The sequence below is a fragment of the Ovis canadensis genome, chromosome 3 (assembly GCF_042477335.2).
Source record: "Ovis canadensis isolate MfBH-ARS-UI-01 breed Bighorn chromosome 3, ARS-UI_OviCan_v2, whole genome shotgun sequence".
In the NCBI taxonomy this organism is placed as follows: Eukaryota; Metazoa; Chordata; class Mammalia; order Artiodactyla; family Bovidae; genus Ovis; species Ovis canadensis.
The window spans coordinates 198,192,590-198,214,196 of record NC_091247.1 but is presented as its reverse complement, the minus strand read 5'-3'; positions in this window follow the sequence as shown (position 1 = coordinate 198,214,196).

Sequence of the window (21,607 nt, the reverse complement as noted above, 5' to 3'; positions counted from 1 at the left end):
CTTACATCAGGCTCATGTCACAAGAAGAAAAGTTGTGGAGATGACTGTTGTTGCTTATTCTCTAAGTTGTGTCCAACTCTTTGCAACCCCATAGACTGTAGCCCATCAGGCTCCTCTGTCCATGGAATTCTCCAGGCAAGAATATTGGAGTGGGTTGCCATTTCCTTCTCCAAGACATCTTCCCAACCCAGGGATCAAACCCATGTCTTCTGCTTGGCAGGTGGATTCTTTATCACATGGCCAGAAAGGAGGCTTGATTCAGGTCTTCATCACAAAACAGATGAAGCCTAAAATATTCAGATTTCTGCAAAAAAAAAAAAAAAAAAACAAAAAACAAAAAAAAAGTCAAAACAACAATTGCCATTTTCTCCAGAATTTTTACACCAACTCAGACATGTCAATTGTTTATTTGCATGCTTTTTATTAGCTTTTATTCCCTTGAATTGAACTGGCTGGATAATGTCACGGATTCTTATTTTATCTGGGAAACCAAGATGCTCTCTTATAAGTACCAGAGGTTTGAAGGACCTTTTGAAAGATGGAAGATCTAAGACTTATCAAGTTCTTACTGAATACCAGGCATCATACTAGTCACATATATGCATCATCTCATTTAATTTGGAATAACTTCTGACTATACAAATATTACTGTGAACAATGTGGCAGGTTGAATAGTGATCCCCAAAGATATTCACATCCTAAACCTCAGAGCCTGTGAATATGTTACCTTATATGGCAAAAAGAACTTCACAGATGTGATTCAGTTAAGGAATTTGAGATGGGAAGACTTGGCTGAATAATCTAGGAAGACCTAACGCAATCACTGCTGCTGCTGCTGCTGCTGCTAAGTCGCTTCAGTCGTGTCCGACTCTGTGCGACCCCATAGATGGCAGCCCACCAGGCTCCCCCATCCCTGCGATTCTCCAGGCAAGAACACTGGAGTGGGTTGCCATTTCCTTCTCCAATGCATGCAAGTGAAAAGTGAAAGTGAAGTCCCTCAGTCGTGTCCGACTCCTAGCGACCCCATGGACTGCAGCCCACCAGGCCCCTCCATCCATGGGATTTTCCAGGCAAGAGTACTGGGGTGGGTGCCATTGCCTTCTCTGAATGGAATCACAGTGTTCCTTATAAGAAGGAGGAAGGAGCAGCAGAGACAGAGACAGTAGATGTAAGGACAGAGAAAGTTGTCAGAGAAACACGAAGTACACTGATGGCTTTATGAGGATGGAATAAAAGGCCACAAGCTAAGGTGGCTCAAATGGCAAAGAATCTGCCTGCAATGCAGGAGACCTGGGTTTGATCCCTGGGTCAGGAAGATCCCCTGGAGAAGGGAATGGCAACTCACTCCAGTATTCTTGCCTGAAAAATCCCATGAACAGAGGAGACTGGTGGGCTACAGTCCATGGGGTTACAAAGAGTCGAACACAACTGAGCATGCACAGCCCAGAAACTGGAGACCTCCAGAAGGAACGGTGACATCTCAGCCTAAGTGAAATGATGCTGATTTTGGACCCTTGATCACTAAGTTGTAAGACAATATATATATGTATTCTTTTAAGCTACTAAATTCTTAGTTACTGCAGAAATAGGAAGCAAATATTTATGAGATGCTTATTATGTAGCATAAACTGAGCTAATCACTTTATACATTAAGCCAATGAAGAGCCATCCTTTGATTTTGACAGGTAAGGAAGCTGACAGTGGAAAAAATTGAGAATCCCAGCTCTAATAGGTAGTGATACTGGGATTCAGGGAGGGTCAGCCCAGAGAAATCTCTGTCCTTAATGAAATACCAAGATCAGAATTTTATAAGCATTATTTCTTACTCTAAAAAAAATAACTCTGACATCAGCATTATTCCCATTTATAGATGGGAAAACTGCAGTTTAAAAGGATGAAGTAACTTGCCAAAGGTCATGGAACAAAAAAGTCAGAGCCAAGATTAGAATCAGACTCTTCATCCAAAATTTTATGCGTGTAATCACCACAGGAGATTGAGTGCAGTGCCAATCTCAAAATACTATCAACCAGTTATGTGCTCTTGGACAAGTTGCTTTTTACTTCAGGAAGCTTCTGGCTTTTTATCTTTAGAATGGGGACAAGAATTCTTACTTCATATGAATTTTGAGCGAATGACATGTAAAACCCATAGCGTTATGTTTGACACTTAGTAAGTGTTCAATAAATAGCAGTTAGTTTATTGCAAATTACACAGCCCTGGAAAACCTTTCCCCTCTGCTACCCCGTTGACAAACACAGCTGTGCTCCACTTCCCATAGAGGTTTGTCATGGGAGGAGGCAGCTGCCATCCAGTCACCACAGTTCTCAGCCCCGCTTGTGTCGAGGTGTGGCCACATGCTAATTATCCTCGATGCAATGTGAATGGGAGTGATGGGTAGCAGGCTGAAGACTTGATGAGTAATCACGCTTTATCCTCTCTTTTCCCCTCTGCTGAATATAGAGGGCTGTGAAATGCTAAAGGATAGTGCAGCCAGAGGGAGGAAAGGAGAGGCTGCCTGAATGATTACGTGGAGGGAAGCTGCCCATCAGCTAGAAATTTTAGGTTTGTTTATTAAATAGTTGGTATTACACTAAGTAAAAAAATGTGCACACATGCTCACACACACTCTAATAATCTTTTTGAACCCTTTGCCTCTCCTGAGAACCGCTCTACCAAAAATTTCTCCCCTCAGGTATTATCTAGGTATCATTTAACGTTGATACAATTATATTCTAGAATCCACAGATGACACTGAAATTTCATCAGTTGTTCCAATATTATCTTTAGAGTTATTTCCTCTTCTCCAGAGTCCGATCATGGGGGATGAACTGCATTCATTTGTTATGTCATTTCAGCTTCGTTAAGCTCCTCAGCCTTTCTTATCCTCTCTTAAAATTTGTTTTTAGGTGGGTGATAATTGCTTTACAATGTTGTGTTGGCTTCGGCCATACAACAATGTGAATCGGTCACAAGCATATCTCCTCCCTCTTGCATCTCCCTCCCCTACCCCCCAGTCCACCCTTCTAGGCTGTCAGGGAGTACCTGGTCGAGCTCCCCATGTTATACAGCAACTTCCCACGAGCTACTTTACATATGGTAATATGCAAGTTTCAGCGCTACTCTCTCAATTCATCCCACCCTCTCATGATATTTTACTGTGGCTTCAAGCTGTCAGTTTTTATTTTTTGTTTTGTTTTCATTCGGCTGTGCTGGGTCTTAGTTGCCCCTTGTAAGATCTTTGTGGCACGCAGGCTCTTAGTTTACAGCATGCAAATTGTAGTTCCCTGCCCAGGGATCGAACCCTGGCCCCCTGCATTGGGAACATGAAATCTTAACCACTGGACTACCAGGGAAGGTTAGGGGGAAGCCGGTCTAACCTTTCCTGATGTTGTATTTTTGAAGAACTGAGTTCGGTTAGTTTTTAGAACATATGGTTCCGTTTGGGCTTGTTTGTTGTTTTCACGGTTAGATTCATATAATGTCTTTTGGTCAGGAGTACTACCAATATTGTTGTCTATCATGATACACTAGTGATGAGCTGTTCTTCTCTATATTAGGAGGCACGTGATGTTTGATTATTTCAATATTGATGATGTTCAGCTTGATCACCTGAGTGAGCTAGTGTCTGCCAACATTCTCCACTATCAAGCTAACATTTCCCTGGTGATATTAGTTTAAAAAATAAATACTTCAAATAAATAATTTGTTAAAACCATTAACAAAAGCATAGATCTTTCAACATTCCAAATATGAGTATTCAATGAAATCAGGAAAATAAATGATGTTATCTCATGTCAGCTAGAGTCTTAAGTCAGACTCTGAAATTCATGAATATATGATAAATGTGCCATTGGAGAGTCTAACAGTGAGGCTAATGCTTCTCAGTAATTTTCATAGTCTCACACTGAAAAAGAGAAATAAGCCTTTTGTTTTTATTGTGTTTGCCTTTGCCTAAGCTCTTGAGAAAGCAGAACTCGAAGCAAAAATTAAGTGCTGTTGCTTTATTTAGAGGTGCAAACCCAAGGAAAAGAGTGATAAAGAGGACAGGAGGCAGAAAAAGACAGGAAGCGATGCAATGTGGTACATTACTGCTCAACCTGGGCTTTGTGAAGAGCTGCTAAGACCTAGAAATTCTGCTCAGTAGGACACATGCTACCTCTCTGAACAGACTATGAAAAAGCTTCAGAGCAGTTCATGAACTGAATAAAGGACAGACAGTGCTTACCTAGCTCTCCATCTCCCAACCCATTGCTCAGAGTTCACACATGTGTGTGCGTGCTAAGTCACTTCAGTCATGCCTGATTCTTTGCGACCCTATGAACTGTAGCCCTCCAGGCTCCTCCGTCCATGGGATTCTTCAGGCAAGAATACTGGAGTGGGTTGCCATGCCCTCCTCCAGGGGATCTTCCTGACCCAGGGATCGAACCTGCATCTCTTAGTCTCCTGCACTGGCAGACACCTTTAGCACGAGCGCCACCTGGGAAGCCCGAGTTCTCACATGAGGAGTGCATTCCCCTGAACTTTTGGGTTGCAGCATCATCTGGCCCATTTGGTGATGGCTTGGGACACAGACTCCATTCATTCAGGATTGGTGAGGTAGCCAGACATTTGGGGGCAGGACCCTGGTGGGCTTGACTGAGAGACACAGGAGAAAGACAGAGAGAGAGAGAAACAAAGAGCAAACCAGCCAGGCACTCCCAGGGCAAGAAACCGATTGGCCCCAGACAATAAAACCATATGGACAGAACAAGCTGGCTAGGTCTGATTGCAACCAGAAGGAACAGATATATACAGTACCATTTCTTCTCTGAGCCTTTTTTTTATTTCCTTAAATTTTTCACAGTGTGTGGCTGAGTATTTTAAAATGATAAAAGTGTCTTCATTTCAAACTTCTAAAATAGACGATTGACACGTGTGGACCTACCAGATGTTGTGTTAGTTTACAGTATATAAAGATCTGGCCCTTTATCTCGTGACTCAGCAAAGATACAGAGCATTGCATAAGCTGAGCATGTGAGTTTTTTGCCTTTAAATATTTTAAAGGACAGTGTGGGGGAAGTGCCAAGAGATCGCTCTTCTATTCCAGGGACAAAAGAGGATGATCGTGGAGAATTTGAATATCTTAATTAAGGTTCATAACAATTCACACAAAAACAAGAGCTCAGTGAGAAAAAAAGTAATAGAATGTGTCAGGAGATTGGTAACTTGTTAAATATTCTTGTAAAAATTGATGTATAGCTAATTTACAATATTGTGTTAGTTTCAGGTATACAAGTGCAGTGATTCAGATATATATGTGTGTGTATATATGTATATATAGGCTTCCCTGGTGGCTTAATTGTAAAGAACCCACCTGCCAATGCAAGAGACATGGATTCAATCCCTGAGTTGCGAAGTTTCCTTCAAGAAGAAAATGGCAACCCACTCCGGTATTCATGCCTGGTAAATCTCATGGACAGAGGAGCCCAGTGGGCTAGGTCCATGAAGCTGCAAAAGAGCTGGACACAACTTAGCAACTAAACAGAGACAAATACATATATATATATATGTACTTTTTCAGATTATTTTCCCTAATAGCTTATTAAAAATATTGAGTATAGCTTTTAATAAAATTTAAAAAATTATAAACTTTTACTTTTGATAAAAGAAAAATGACTGAATTGGATATAGTAGCCCAAGATTCAGCTCATGGGTTTGTTGTATGAGAAATAAGCACAGATATTTCATTTGTTTGTTTGTTTTTTGACCGTGTCCTGCAGCATGTAGGATCTTAGTTCCCCTGCTGCTGCTGCTGCTGCTGCTAAGCCGCTTCAGTCGTGTCTGACTCTGTGCGACCCCATGGACGGCAGCCCACCAGGTTCCTCCGTCCATGGGATTTTCCAGGCAAGAGTACTGGAGTGAGTTGCCATTGCCTTCTCCGCTTAGTTCCCCTACCACAGATTAAACCCAAGGCTCCTGAACTGGGAGCACAGAGTCTTAACCACTGGAACAAGAGTGAAGTCCAAGCATGTATATTTTAGAATGTATTTCTCCCAGAAGGTTTCCATCGCAGAAAATTGAAAGTTAACTGAGATGAAAAGTCTGCATCAAATGGATTCTTGAGACGTTTAAGAAAAAATCCAGAGACACTCTACTTTGATCTAAGTGTCCAGGAGGGAACATGTGTGTTTTGTGACATTGCCAGATAGATAGATGCTGGCTGTATAGGACATTATGTGATGGGAGGGAGAAAGGATGTGTGCAGGGTGGAAAGACACATATATGCAGATATTATAGTCATTCTTTCTTCAGGAAACTAATCTCAAACATCAATTTCATGTCCTCCAAAAAGAAAACTGATTAATTAAAAGGGCAATAGAGAATGAAGGAAGTGATCTTCTTTCCTTCAGGAGAACGGTGTGATTAAGCGATTAAGTAAAAAGGGAGCATATGGAACACTTTGGCTTGCATTTGGATAATGTCTGGAACAGAAAGGTCCACGTGTTGAAGAACTCAAACAAAATAATTCTAAATATGACATTTAAAAACAAACACAATAAAAATTCAGACCTCTACCAAAGATCCATAAAAGACAAACAGAAGAATTCTTTTACTGCTCTTACTATAACTATGAATTGCATTTCTTTCTTAGTGAGCTTTGTTTAGCTATGTTGGTTTTCTAGGAAAAAAAAAAAAAAGCGTGGCTTTGGGTGGTGGTAATGACAAGGAAAGAATATTCAATTTTTTTAAGTATGGAGTTAATTATGCTGAAAAATACATCAGGGTTATGAATTATCTGAAAGAAACATATCTGTTACAAAACTCCAAACATTAGATAATTGTGTATCTATAAATATCAATCCTCACTCTGCTTATACTCCCCGTTGCTTGTGTTCAACCAAAACTCAGAAATAAAAGAGTCACTCAATAAGAGTGACATCATGGGGCTTCCATCTTCCCCCTCAATGACTTCCAGGTCAAATTTTCTCAGTGTATAAATGAAAAGATGCTATTTCTAACAGCCTTGCAGACTCAACCTGCGATCTCAAAATCCAGCTGTGTTCACTTCGCTTCCTCTTCCGTCTCTGTAATGAACATGCTCCATGCCTGACAACTGTGTTGGTGGTGCGTGAGGTTGAATACAATCTAGCTTGTCTCTTCTGTGAAGGATTTTCTGGCTCTGCCAGCAGAAGAGGAATAAAGAAAAATGAGGTGGTTTTTTTTTTTTTGGTCATTCTTTTTAAGTGTGTTTGTGTATCTTGAAAGGGATTAAGAAAGTGAGGAGACAGGATATGAAAATACAGAACACAAAATGATTGAATAAGAAAATTCTACTTTTATGGAGCCCCTTTGAATTCTCCCTCACATAACATATCCTCAATGAACGGATGGTAATTGACGCTTTCTACCTCACCAAAAAACAACCCACACACTTGTCACTGCTGTGATAAAGAGATGATTTCTGTGGGCAGCAAAATATTTAAGAGTTTAATTCCCATTTGATGTCACAAAATGTAAGTAATTCAAAATCATCCATGTGGTAAGAGAACAACTAGTTATCTATCACTTGAAATTCTTCTTTTGAGAAGCTTTTTACTTGCCAACATTGTGATCTGCTGCTGCTGCTAAGTCGCTTCAGTCGTGTCCGACTCTGTGCGACCCCATAGACGGCAGCCCACCAGGCTCCCCCGTCCCTGGGATTCTCCAGGCAAGAACACTGGAGTGGGTTGCCATTTCCTTCTCCAATGCATGAAAGTGAAAAGTGAAAGGGAAGTCGCTCAGTTGTGTCCAACTCTTAGCGACCCCATGGACTGCAGCCCACCAGGCTCCTCCATCCATGGGATTTTCCAGGCAAGAGTCCTGGAGTGGGGTGCCGTTGCCTTCTCCAACATTGTGATCATAAACCTCTTATCTGCCTTGCACCTTCTACAATCAAACCCATTGTCTGTCCACAGTCATTTCTTTCAGACATGTTTACCCCTTCTCCATTTTATTTCTCTCACTACAAAAACCTGCCCGCTACTTCTCTTTCATTCACTCTACTACACTAAGGCAGTAGAAAAAGGGAGAATTTTGAACGTATCACTTTATAGAGTTTAAATGGAAACTGTTTACATGATGCTCAAACATCAGGCTCAGGGATGCATAAATCTACACAAGGATGTGTACTGATGGACTGTAATAAATTTCAAGAGATAGGAGGATAGATGGGAAAATGTGAAGGCAGGATGGAGATTAGAGGCAGGATTGCAGCAACAGTAGTCCATGGACGTAACCCTGAAAGGAGCTCAACCAAAGTTTCCACTAATGGTAACTTTCCCCCTTCTCTGCCCCTTCACTCATTAGGGTCTCAGCTTAACTGCCCAGAAATACCGGTGCTACCTAGCGCTGTTTCTCTCCACCCATCAGCTGTTTATTTCCTTCCCTGTCACTTAGCACAAACTGAAATTCTCTTCTGTATTAATTTAATTTGTATAATTAATTTAATTTGTACATATCATTTTGCAAGGTCCTTGAGGTTAGGGACTACAGAATAGGATCTTAACACATTTTTTTTTTTTAAGTGGGATATAGATGCTTCACTTGTGAATCTTGTGTCAGGTGCTGCTGCACGATAAAGTGAAACATCTATCTGTACACATATATCCCCTCTCTTGGACCTCCCTCCCACATATCCCTATCCAATCCATCTAGGCAACTCTCCTGCACTCTTGGTTGGAATGTAAACTGGTGTAGCCACTATGGAGAACGGTATGGAGGTGCCTTATAAAACTAAAAAATAGAACTAGCATGTGACCCAGCAATCCCAGGAGTGGGCATATACCCTTTAAAAAGTGAAAGCGAAAGTCGCTCGGTAGTGTCCAGCTCTTTGCAACCCCATGGAATTCTCCAGGCCAGAACACTGAAGTAGGTAGCGTTTTCCTTCTCCAGGGGACTTTTCCAACCCAGGGATCGAACCCAGCTACCCTTAAAACACCATAATTCAAAAAAGATCCCTGATCCCTGGCAGGCTTCAGTACGTGGGATCGCAGAGTCAGACTCGACTGAGCAAAGAACACTTTCATGACTTTCATGGACTGCAGCCCACCAGGTTCCTCTGTCCATGAATTCTCCAGGCAAGAATACTGGAGTGGGTAGACACACCCTCCTCCAGGGGATCTTCATGACCCAGGGACTGAACCCGGGTCTCCTGCATTGCAGACAGATTCTTTACCGTCTGAGCCACCACCCTAGACTGGCCCTCCAGATTTCAATCAAGCCAACGTGCATTTACACATCATCACCACTAGATGGCAGATGCACCATTTTTATAGCTATGAGTGGTTCCCAGCAGCACTTTGCCCTTTGCCTCCTCTTGCCATTCAAGGATTTGGGACACCCTCAGAAACAGCACATTGAGTGAAGTAATAGCATCTTCTTTAAAAACAGTAAGTCATTGATAAGTAATATCTATTATTAAGACTTTGTACTTTAATCATTCAGGATAATAATTAAAATGTAAGAAATATATATCTCCTAGTAGTCTATACTTTCTCCTCTAACAATACCCAAAAGAAAAGCAGATAAAAGAGCATTTCCTGAGAGTTTATGACAGCCATTAGATGTTAGAACTGGTCTACAGATTTGAGGGAGAGATGCTGAGCTAGCCGATATGATGATCCTGTCTTCATGCAGCTTACAATCTAGGGACAAACATATAATGATATGATATATAAACATAATGACACGATATATAATGATAATTATATGATATAAAATAATGATAATGATGATACCACATGGTTGATCCTGGGGCAGAGCTATTAACTCACTGCTGGGAGAGTTCAACTCTGTGAAAGAGCTTCAGAGAAGTGTTCACAAGAAGGTAACGTTGGAATCAGGTCTTAACGTGAAATGGGGAACATGGTTTCCATGGTCCCCTAAATGCGCATGTAAAGATTTAAAGCTGTGAAAGGGCAGGGTGCATTTTGAAGACAAAATGAAATGTCTGAACATGCAGAATATGTAGGGCCTTGAATGTTACATGAGGACTAATAGAGGGTCTTCAGAAGGAGGTCACCAGATCCAAATGAGTTTTTAGAAAATGTCTTTCATCAAAAGGCTAAATTTTATGGAGGCATGTGACATCGATAAATGCTAATCCATTTCATTTTAACCATATCTTTAGCGCCTCCCCTTTCCCCATCTTCAGTTTTATTTTTAATGTTTTTTCAATTGGAGTATGCTTGCTTTACAATGTTGTGTTAGTTTCTGCTGTACAGCAAAGTGAATCAACTATTTGTGTGCATATATCCCCTCCCACCTGAGGCTTCCTCCTATTCCCCCCATCCCACCCCTCTAGGTCATCAGTTTTGGAAATGAGTGTTGCTAACACTAAATAGCTGTTTATCAAACACTTTGTTTTGAACCCAGAGATAAATCTCCACTGGTTGATTAGGCCACAGACAAGTTGTCCGGAGAAAGTGAAAATGAAAGTTAAGTTGCTCAGTCATGTACGACTCTTCGCGACCCTGTGCACTGTAGCCCACCAGGCTTCTTCATCCATGGGATTCTCGGGCAAGAATACTGGAGCGGGTTGCCATTTCCTTCTCCAGGGGATCGTCCCAACCCAGGGATCAAACCCAGGCCTCCTGCATTGTGGGCAAATGCTTTAACCTCTGAGCCACCAGGGAAGCCTTGAGCCTTTTCAAACCTCAGGGTAACATAAGTAGGATGACCTTCCATGCCTGTCATCCTTTTCATCCCTCATGTAGGGCCTTTTGAGCCATATTCAATATTTTAGAATTTATTTTAAAATCAGTGAGAACATATTGAAAAGTTCCCACATTGGGAGTAAGAGGGCCTTTGAGCTGAAATGAGGCCCATGAGTTAGAGGATATGGAGGGTGAAAGCTACAGCCTAGCTGAGGGGCAACAGGGACCTCAGCTTAGTGCCTGTAGAATTGGAGAGAATGGGCAAATGTGTGATAGACTGAGTAGGTAAAATAGCAAACTTGGCAATCATTTAGATGTTGTGAATCTTACAAAAGGCCCTGCTACCTAGCATATCATTTCAACTTGTCCCTCTATCACTAAATTTTTTACATCAGGAGCTGTGACAGAAAAAGACAAAACCTTAAATAGGCAAACACAGACATTTTTTATAGGCGGCTGATATGAATCTTCATTTGAGAATTTAACTGCTTGAGAATATTGCCAATGTTCTCCTTCAGATAAACATGATTAAAATTGGCTTATGATCGCCAAGATGGAAGAATGGAGGGAAGGAATAGTTAAGGAGTTTGGGATCAACATGTACATACACTATATTTAAAATGGATAACAAACAAGGACCTTCTGTAGAGCACAGGGAACTCTGCTGAATGCTGTGTGGCAGCCTGGACGGGAGGAGAGTTGGGGGGAGAATGGATACATGAATATGTGTGGCTGAGTCCTTTTGCTGTCCACCTGAAACTATCACAACATTATTAATTAGCAATACGAAATTAAAAAAAAAAATTTAAAACAGCAACAACAACAAAACAACCCGAAAGAAACCAAAGCAAGCAATCAAAAAACAACCAATAATAAAATAAAATACTTAAAATAATATGTTATGAGGAAAGTTACAAAAAATAAAATAAAATTGGGCTTCAGGGTTACAGACAACTCAGTCAGGTGCCCTCAGGTGTGCAGAGAAGGAGCATGTTAAAAAGGGAAAGGTCAAAGGTCAAAGGTCAGCTGTGTCTCCTGTCCTCCCGAGAGCACCAGGCTGGCCTTTTCTGGGTGTGTGAGGTTGATGGCTTCCTCCTTCTTCCACCTCTGTATCCTCCCTGAACAGAAGCTTTTCTAACTGAGATGTCAGCTATCCGTCAGACTGGTAGCTGGAGCCCCTGCTCAAGGATTGGCTGTTGAGTGGAAAAGTATTTAAACTGACATTACTGCCAACCTGAGCTGTGTGCACAGCAGGCCATGAGGTGCATCTCTGTGTCTTGGCAGACCAGAGTCTCTTTCTGCATCTCCCCGATGGAGTCCTGCCTTTGACTTCTTGAGTGGTCGCCTGCTACATTCCCAGACTAGCTCTAGAGGCATTCTCGTATGCCTTGGTTTAGCTCTATGTGAAAAGCAACACAAAAAAAGCCAAGCATTTGGAACTGACATGGAATATATGATATATATATATATATATATATATATACATATATATATATATGTTGGCTTCCCCGATGGATGGTTCAGCAGATAAAGCAACGCAGAAGACGCAGGAAACACGGGTTCAATTCCTAGGTCAGGAAGATCCCCTATGGCAACCCACTCCAGTATTCTTGCCAACACAAAATGAAGTCTTTCTTCCTGTGTGACTGGTTTCTGCCTCGAAAGAAAATCTTTCAAGGTGAGCTGGGTACCACTGAGGTACCCAGTGCTCTCAGCCTGGAATGCTACTGTTCCGCTGTTCTCTGCCCATCCCTCCCCTTGTGCAGGGAATTTCCAAACATTCCTTTTCTTTCCTTATTTTTGCCACACCATGTGGCTTGCAGGATCTCAGTTCCCTGAATAGCTATTGAACTCAAGCCACAGCAGTAAAAGCCTGGAATCCTAACCACTAGGCCACGAGGGACCTCCTTCCTCCTATTGCTACCTCTGTTTTACAGAACAGAGTGAAAACAGTTGTTCTTGAGATCAAGTCTACATACCCGGGAATTAAAAAGATAATTTTTGGAAGACGTGTGTGTGTGTGTGTGTGTGTGTGTGTGTGTGTACACACACACATATGTTTGCATAGTCGCTCAGTTGTGTCTGATTCTTAGCAATGCTATGGACTTTAGCCAGCCAGGCTCCTAAGTCCATGGGATTCTCCAGGCAAGAAAACTGGAGTGGGTTCCCACACCCTACTCCAGGAGATCTTCCCGACCCAGGGACTGAACCCATGTCTCCTGTGTCTCCAGCATTCCAGGTGGATTCTTTACCTGCTAAGCCATCGGGAAGCATATATATAACACACATATATGTATACACACACACATATATATATACGTATGTATCATATTTTCCCTATCACTTCAAAATGCTATTCCTTGCTCATAGTAAAATGCCAAAGACATATATTTGATAAAAATACTTCTGTCTGTGTGGTCACAGTTCCAGTGACTCTAGCATGTAAGTTCTCTCTGTGATTTACTTTCTCCCTTCATAAAATGCAGCTTCTTCAAAGGTAAAATGGCCAATACTAAACATTACATAGATTGCCAAGTTACTTCATAAGAAAATAATGTATGTGGAAGCTCTTTAAAAATCTTGTGGTTCAGCTGGTAAAGAATCTGCCTGCAATTCGGGACCCCTGGGTTCATTCGCTGAGTTGGGAAGATCCCCTAGAGAAGGGAAAGGGAAGAGAAGGGAAGGGAAAATACCCACTCCAGTATTCTGGCCTGGAGAATTCCATGGACTCAGTCCATGGAGTTGCAAAGAGTCGGACACGACTGAGTGACTTTCACTTCACTTCACTTCAATCACCATATAAATACAAAGTACTCAGATCATTAATGCTCCCTTTTTCCTGTTGCAAAGTTGACTGATACAAGGGATTTTCCAAAATTATTAGCCCTCTCAGGAAGTAATGCAATTGAAAATGTTATTGGGACAACAATAAAGTTGTTGACTAATAAGTGGAATTTTCAAAGTTGAAATAAGTACTTTTACCTTGCAAGCAAAGCACATGCACAACCACCATCATCCCTTGTGACTTAAAAAAATATGTATATTTATTTGGTTGCACTGGGTCTTAGTTGCAGCATGAGGAATCTAATACCCTCACTGGAGACTGAACCCAGGTCCCCTGCATTGGGAGTGTGAAATCTTGGCCACTGGGCCATCAGGGAAGTCCTGACTCTGCAACTCTTTTGGAATTAGTTAGTCATGCTCTTTACTTTTAAAGCCCCTCTGAATAAATTGCAACAAATCTTTCCTGTTCCAAATGCAGTGGGGGCACCTTGCTTTGTATATTGTTGCAGTATCACTGATGGTGTCCTACAAGGATCTATTTCAGGACAACAACTGAACAGAGCAGGATTTGGGGGCCACTTGTTCATTGGATCGGGAGATTCTCTTTCTGGAAGTACAATGCTCATCATCCTTGAAATATAAACTATCTATTTATATCCCAAATAATGATGGGTTGAAGTGTTATTATGAAAGGAGAGACACAGATTTTCTATAAATGTGTTTTTCTTGTGATAATATGTGAAATTACATTTCATGTTAAATTGCTTGAGGCAAGCAAGGTTTAATATGTATCTAAATAATTAAGCTAATTGTGTAAAAATATATTTGCAGAATTCACCAAATGTGTTAATACATTTCACATCATGTTTACCCATTTTACATGACTAAAGTTTGCTCTGTGAAATGTTCTCCAAAATACCGGAAGGCCTCCGAGTCTTCATGATTATTAGCAACATACAGTCCTTCCTGGGGAGAAAAAAAAGAGGTGCTAAGAGTCACATCTTGAAAATTGGTAGACTGTCTTTCCCTTTCCTCCGTTCTACCTGTTTCCCTTCTTCTTTACTGAATTTCAAATATACATTCAAAAATGTGTGCTTTGGGATATTCATCTCATGTTCCTAAATGGCATGGCAACCCCCCCGGCCCCCCCACATTCTCAAAGGTCAGTGTTCCCATCTCAATTAATTTTTCAGGACCGAGGGTCTGTGGTTGCCAACAGATTTCCATTCCAGTGTGTGGGCTGAGCTGATGTCACATGACCTTTCCAATCTTTCCCACGTGTAAATTGCACAGAATGCTGGGTGTGGAGTGAGAGTGCTGCCACGGAAAGAGGGAGAAAAAACTTTTACTGCTTCTCATCATTTCTTAGAGTGAGTATATATTACATTTGGTGTACAAAAGACTGATGTGGGTCAGGGCATGTTTTGGCATGTGAACATGTTGTTAATGCCAAATGACTCAGTTTTTTGCCTGGATGTGTGTTCCCGTGGCTCAGTTAAAATGGGCTGGTGTGCTGTCAGCACAATTTATAAGATGAATAAGTGGGACTTACATCTCTGAGATGCCTCTCCCACTTTCCCTCTGGGACCTCTCCTCAACCCTCTTTGAATTTCTTCTCAGTGTTAACTCTTGCCTTGCCTGGTTCCCGACATAGCTCCTGTCCCCTCAAATTTCCCCCAACTTCCTCTTCTCTCCATCTTATGGGTCTTGCGTGCTGCATGCTAAGTCACTTCAGTTGTGTCCGACTCTTTGCGACACTATGGACTATAGCCCGCCAGGCTCCTCTGTCCATGGGATTCTCCAGGCAAGAATATCAGAGTGGGTTGCCATGCCCTCCTCCAGGGGATCTTCCCGGCTTCTCTTATGCCTCCTGTATTGGCAGGCAGGTTCTTTACCACTAGTGCCAGCTGGGTCTTAAATATGTTCTGTTACACTGTCTTAGAATTGTTAGGTGGCAATGATTCCACCTTCTTCAATACATGGGGCCATTTTGAGTTTATGCATTATTCATTTGGGGGAATCTTTATTTTCTTGTAGACATGAATAGCCTGGAAGTGAACACAGGCCAAGGTCTCTAGGGTCATAACTCCTGGAACATGACACACATCTAGAACTACACAAGAAAGTTGCCTTCCAATGACCCACACGCAGATTGGACCAGAATATTTACATTTGAGATGAAGGTTGGAAGAATCTCTCCAAATGTACTTTTCATTTGTGTAAACTTGTTCTCCACCTTTGTCGCCTTCAGTTTCTCTCTCAACTTACCTTTTCTGACAGTAAATTAGGTGCCTAGAGAATTGCATTGCTTTTGCGGTGGCTCAGAGGTCATTTAGCAGAGCAGACCTGATGTGACAGATCAAACCTTTTCCTTGATTCACCACGAGGCATGCATGAAAATGCACAGCCGTCCACCTAGTTTGGACAGTCCCCATTAGCCTGTCACCATCCCGTGCTCCTCGCGCTCATCCACTAGGTTCTGCTACACTCTTTCAGTCTCCTCATCTCTAACAGGGAATCATAATATTATGTGCTTTATAGGGATCTTCTGAGAATTGATAAGTGCAGGTAAAACAATGAAAACAGCCCTTAATGGTAATAGTAGTTATAGATAATAAGTAAATTACAAAATAATAGAGATGTGAATGGACCTTGAGATTATTATACAGAGTGAAGTTGGAAAGAGAAAAGCAAATATCATATATTAATGCATATATGTGGAATCTGAAAAAATTGGTATAGACAAGGCAGAAATAGAGACAAAGATGTAGAGAACAACTGTACGGAAACCCAAGGAGGAAAGGAGGGATGGGATGAATTGGGAGATTGGGATTCATACATATATACTATTGATACTATGTATAATATACATAACCAATGAGAACCTACTGTATAGCACAGAGAATACTACTCATTGCTCTGTGGTGACGTATACGGGAAAGAAATCCAAAAAAGAGGGGATATATGCGCCAGTCTATGTCTGACGCAGGATGCAGCATGCTTGGGGCTGGTGCATGGGGATGACCCAGAAAGATGTTCTGGGGAGGGAGGTGGGAGGGGGGTTCATGTTTGGGAATGCATGTAAGAATTAAAGATTTTAAAATTTAAAAAATAAAAAACTAAAACTTAAAAAAAAAAAAAGAGGGGATATATGTATACATAGAGCCGACTCACTTTGCTGTACAGTAGAAACTAACTCAACATTGTAAAGCAACTATATTCCAACAAAAATTTAAAAATAAATAAATAAGTATAATAGTAGTAGTAAAAAGGTAAAACAGTGATAGTAAGTATAAACCATTAGCATTATCACCACCACCTCCATCAGGCTTCACAGGTGGCATCAGTGGTAAAGAACCCGCCCGCCAACGCAGGAGACGTAAGAGATTAGGGTTCGATCCCTGGGTCAGGAAGCGCCCCTGGAAAAGGAAATGGTACCCAACTCCAGTATCTCACCTACAGAATGCCATGGACAGAGAAGACTTATGGGCTATAGTCCATAGGGTTGACTTAGCATGCCTGCACCATAACCACCATCATTATCTAGCCTGTTCTCCTAGAGAATAAAATTCACTTAGATAGAGTTCTCTGGCTCACCCTAGCATCCTTCCTAGAACTGTGCTACGCAGTATGGTAGCCACTAGTCACATACGGCTACTAAGTACTTGAAATGTAGTTAATTCCAATGGAGACGTGCCATGAGAATAAAATACAAGCTGGATTTAGAGGATACAGCACCCCCCAAAGTATGTAAAATATCTCATTAAAAACATTCATATCAATGACATGTGGAAATGACCATATATTTAACATAGAAGATTGCAGCAAATATAGAAAATTAATTTCTCCTGTTTGTACTTTTTAAATGTAGTGACTAGAATAAATTCAACATTATATATGTGGCTTGCATTTTGGGCTCATATGATAGTCATTTTGGACAGCACTGCCCTATGTTATAATTTCTCTGTATTTTCCTCCAGGAATCCCACATCTAGACGGTGAGGAGGAGACACTCTTGCTTTCTATTATGGATTTGCAGGGCCTGGGTTGCCTAGGGCAGTTAAGCCTAGCCCAGCCTGCCGAGAGAGAGTGCCGGGAGAAAAACCAATGGGCGTGCAACTTACAAGGCAGTTATAAGGGCCTAAGTGGAGCCCCTGGGATAGAGTTATTGCCTCTTAAACAGCACCTTACTCTCTGGGAGTGAATGAAAGGAGGAGTTCTTTCTGTTAAAGTCGTTTCAGATCCTTTGCTGAAAGGAACCATATGCTACACAATGAAATATATTCCAGGCAAGATGCATATGTTTTGCACAATAAACACGTATGCAAATCTTGCAAAGATTTTTGAAGGAGAAAAATGTGCTGATATTATTCATTTTAATATCATTGAATGCCTCCTTGTGCTGATCTGAAGTCAAATCCAAATCATTTCCTCCTCTGCCTCCACCCCTGACTATAACGTTGTTGTTGTTTAGTGGCTAAGTCGTGTCCGATTCTTCATGGACTGTAGCCTGCCAAGCTTCTCTGTCCATGGAATTTACCAGGCGAGAACACTGGAATGGGTTGTCATTCCCTTCTCCAGGGGATCTTCCAGGGATCAAACCCAAGTCTCCTGCATTGGCAGGCAGATTCTTTTACTACTGAGCCACCAAGGAAACCCCTGACAATGAAAAAGCAATCTAAGATTTTTGTTTTGGGTCAAGAATTTGTCTCTGGTGGCTACAATTTCAGGCTCCAAAAATCCCAAACTCCAGACTTGCTGGCGAATATCTGGTGAGCCTGGCAGCATGTCCACATGCCTCCTTTTTCTCCAGAACAATCTGGGTGGGACCTGCACTGAGCCCAAATCCCAAGACTTGAGGCTGCTGTCTGCCCTTTTCAGTGTAAGATTCACAAAGCATCTGCTTTTTTGGACTGTTCTCAGACTTCAGATATTTTGAACACAGACCTGCAACAGGTAATTGGATCCGGTATTGAAAAGAAATTAGAATGCTCCTGGAATCGCATCCATGCAAGGGTTCTTTCTCTTAAATGAGTCTCCATTGCAGGTTATAGAATAGAAGAGGCCTTGTGGGGTCCCAATAAAGTTGTGCCGTCTGGTAAATAAACCTGAAAATTCAGAAATCAGTGCAGTCCTGGGAAACGCCATTAGGGAGCGAAAGGGCTCGCCAGGCACGGTGATCTCCCATTAATTGTCTCCCCACTCCCTCTGTTGCATCCCCTGATACATTGTGCTGAAAAGCCATCTTGCTACAAATACACGTTTAGGATTTGATTACAGAATCTCATCCATTTACATGTACAAGATAGAGCCTACTGTGATAGATTAATGCTTCTAAAGTTTGTATAGGAAGGTTAAATAAAGTGCTACTTTTACAACACTGAATATCTTTGTGTTGCTTTTGCTAAATCAGAGACCACTCCATGATGCTATAGAGGTTGCCTGATGCTTATTGTGAGCTGGCAGAGTGCCACCCATGCTTTACTATCTATCACCCTCCTTACCTTTCTACCCTGGCCATCCCCACCGCTGTGTGTAATACAGTATTCTTCAGGCCCCTTTCCCTTCTACCCATTTAGTCAAAGTGAAACAATTCAAGTCCTAGCAACCTGAGATGTGGCAATGTTACTAGAAAGAGTGAAAGTCGAAATTTCACTTACGATTTTCCTCTTTCCAAAAGAGATATAAAACACACACACACACACACACACACACACACAGTCTTGGGGATTGTAAGGTCATAGTCACAGCTGCTATCACAGTTCGTCTCCTTTTCCTCCCGGCCTTTTGATAACCCTCGGCTTCTGTCACTTGGCCCTTCCTCCTGCTGTGAAGTCTAGAATATCTTATGATTATCCTTGGCTATATTGACTTTTCTGTTTCCCTTTAAATTCTTCAGTAAATATCTATCCTGAATCTTATGCTATTAGTTCAAATTCTGTCTTTCTTAATGAAAATTAAATATCCTGAAAAACTGGTATTGTTGTGCCCAAGTCGCAAAATCTCCCAATAACCACCAGGGAGCCGATATCCGATGCAAAAGCAAGAGAGTTTTTATTACCAAGCTCGAGCTGGGGCTCCCACTGATACCGACGCAGAGGCTATTGGGAGGAGCCCCGAGTTCTGGGTTACATTGCTTATATAGGGTATTCTCGCGGGAGAAATTTGAAAAACGGGAGTTTCCGGGTTGGGAGACATCTAATTGGTTACCTTCTGTGGAAGGGTTACGTGTTGGTTGCTGATTGGTTTTTATTTTCCCAGGCTGACCCTGGGTTCTGATTGGTTCCCATTTCCTGGGCTGGCCACGGGTTCTGATTGGTTCCCATTACCTAGGTAGACCACAAGTTCCTGAAGTTAAGTCAGGAGATTTTGGTCTGGGGTCCAATTGGCTTGAGGGTGGTGGGGTGAGGTCAGGGGATTTCCAAAGGCTCTTGGATTTTCAAAGGCTCTTTTCCTGGAACCTTACAAAATGGAGTTTTTCTGTTAACAAAATGGAGTAGCTAGGGTCCTTCAGTATAAAAGCATATCTGGGGACTTCCCTGGTAGTCCAATGGTTAAGAATCTGCCTGCTAATGCAGGGGACATGGGTTAGATCCCTGGTCCAGGAAGATTCCACATGCCTCAGAGCAACTCTGCCTCAGTGGCTTAACTAGAGAGCCCATGCTCTGCAACAAGAGAAGCCACCACAAGACCCTGCACAGCAAGGAAGAGTAGCCCATGCTTGCCCAACTAGAGATAGATCCAGCACAGCCAAAACTAAAAATAAAATAAATCACATCTTGGCTGACCCATAATTTGGCCAGAGTGGTATATCACTAATGCCTTCTATTGGACCAATGTTTTAAAATTATGACAGAAACATTTTAGGGCCTTTTCCCATTCAGATGGGCTTCCTGGGTGGCACAGTGGTAAAGAACCTGCCCGTCAATTCAGAAGACGCAAGAGATGTGGGTTTGATCTCTAGGTGGGGAAGATCCCCTGGAGAAGGAAAAGGCAACCCTCTCCAGTATTCTTGGCTGGAAAATTCCATGAACAGAGGGGCCTGGCAGGCTATAGTCCATGGGATCACAGAGTCGGACACAACTGAGCACAGCACAGCCTAACAGCCCATTCTAATGGTGTAACAGTGTAAATTTCAAGCCATGTTGGATGGTTTGAGATTGAACACCAAGGTGTTTAAAGAGAGTCCGATGGTATTCAGCTGACACCCCTGTACTTTGCAGCAGCTCAAGGACTGCTCTTTTCTACAGGAGATGTGTCTTCTTAGTGCAGAATACAATTTCTGGTTAAATAGCCCCAAAAAAGTCAGGGATCTTGGGCGTTCTACTGGAGCACTGAGTAGGAGAGGTGTTAAAATAACATTCCCCTTCCCCATATGGCTGCCCTATAAAGTAGACTTACTTCCAACTGACACTGATTTGGTTTTTCAGCTCCCTATCAGCACTCAAGGAGTTTCCTATGAAACTAGGCAAAGTGTCACAGCTCAGATGAAATTACCGGGGAAGGTTTAGACCCCTGGTCAAACGTTGGCTAAAGCAATCTACTTCTCCTCACCAATGCTCAGGAACTCACTGAGATCACAGCGGATGTGGAAACACACCAAATCCTTCTTTCCATTTGGTCAGTCATGGATATTTTAAAATACCAGAATATTCAGACCATACTAGTAACCTTCTTATATGTTCTTAGGTCATACTAATGGAGAGTGCTAATGTGAAAAATGATTCTTGATTTCTTTTTTATTAAAATGAGTACAGATATGTTTAAATCTTTTTTGGACATGAGGTGATGAACATCAAGATGCTTTGCAAATTATAAGTAATGATACAAAGCGAAAAATCACATGTAAAGTATCACATAGAATGGAATACTATATTGCCCTTAGAAAGAACATATGTTAAAATAGACAGACGTCATGTGTAATCAAGTGGAAAAGCCAGTTTTCAATGTCATATGTATAATATGATTCCATCCCATTGTAAAGGAAAAGTAATGTGTGTTGTGTGTCTGTGTGTGTGGCATAATTCCAAGAAAAGGTTTGAAAGCTAGAGACTGGCTAGGCAAACTAATTATTTCTGGGGTGTGGGCTCTGGTGGGAAAATCCTCAAATTATAAATTTCTATATCTTTTGAATATTTCCTCAATTTAG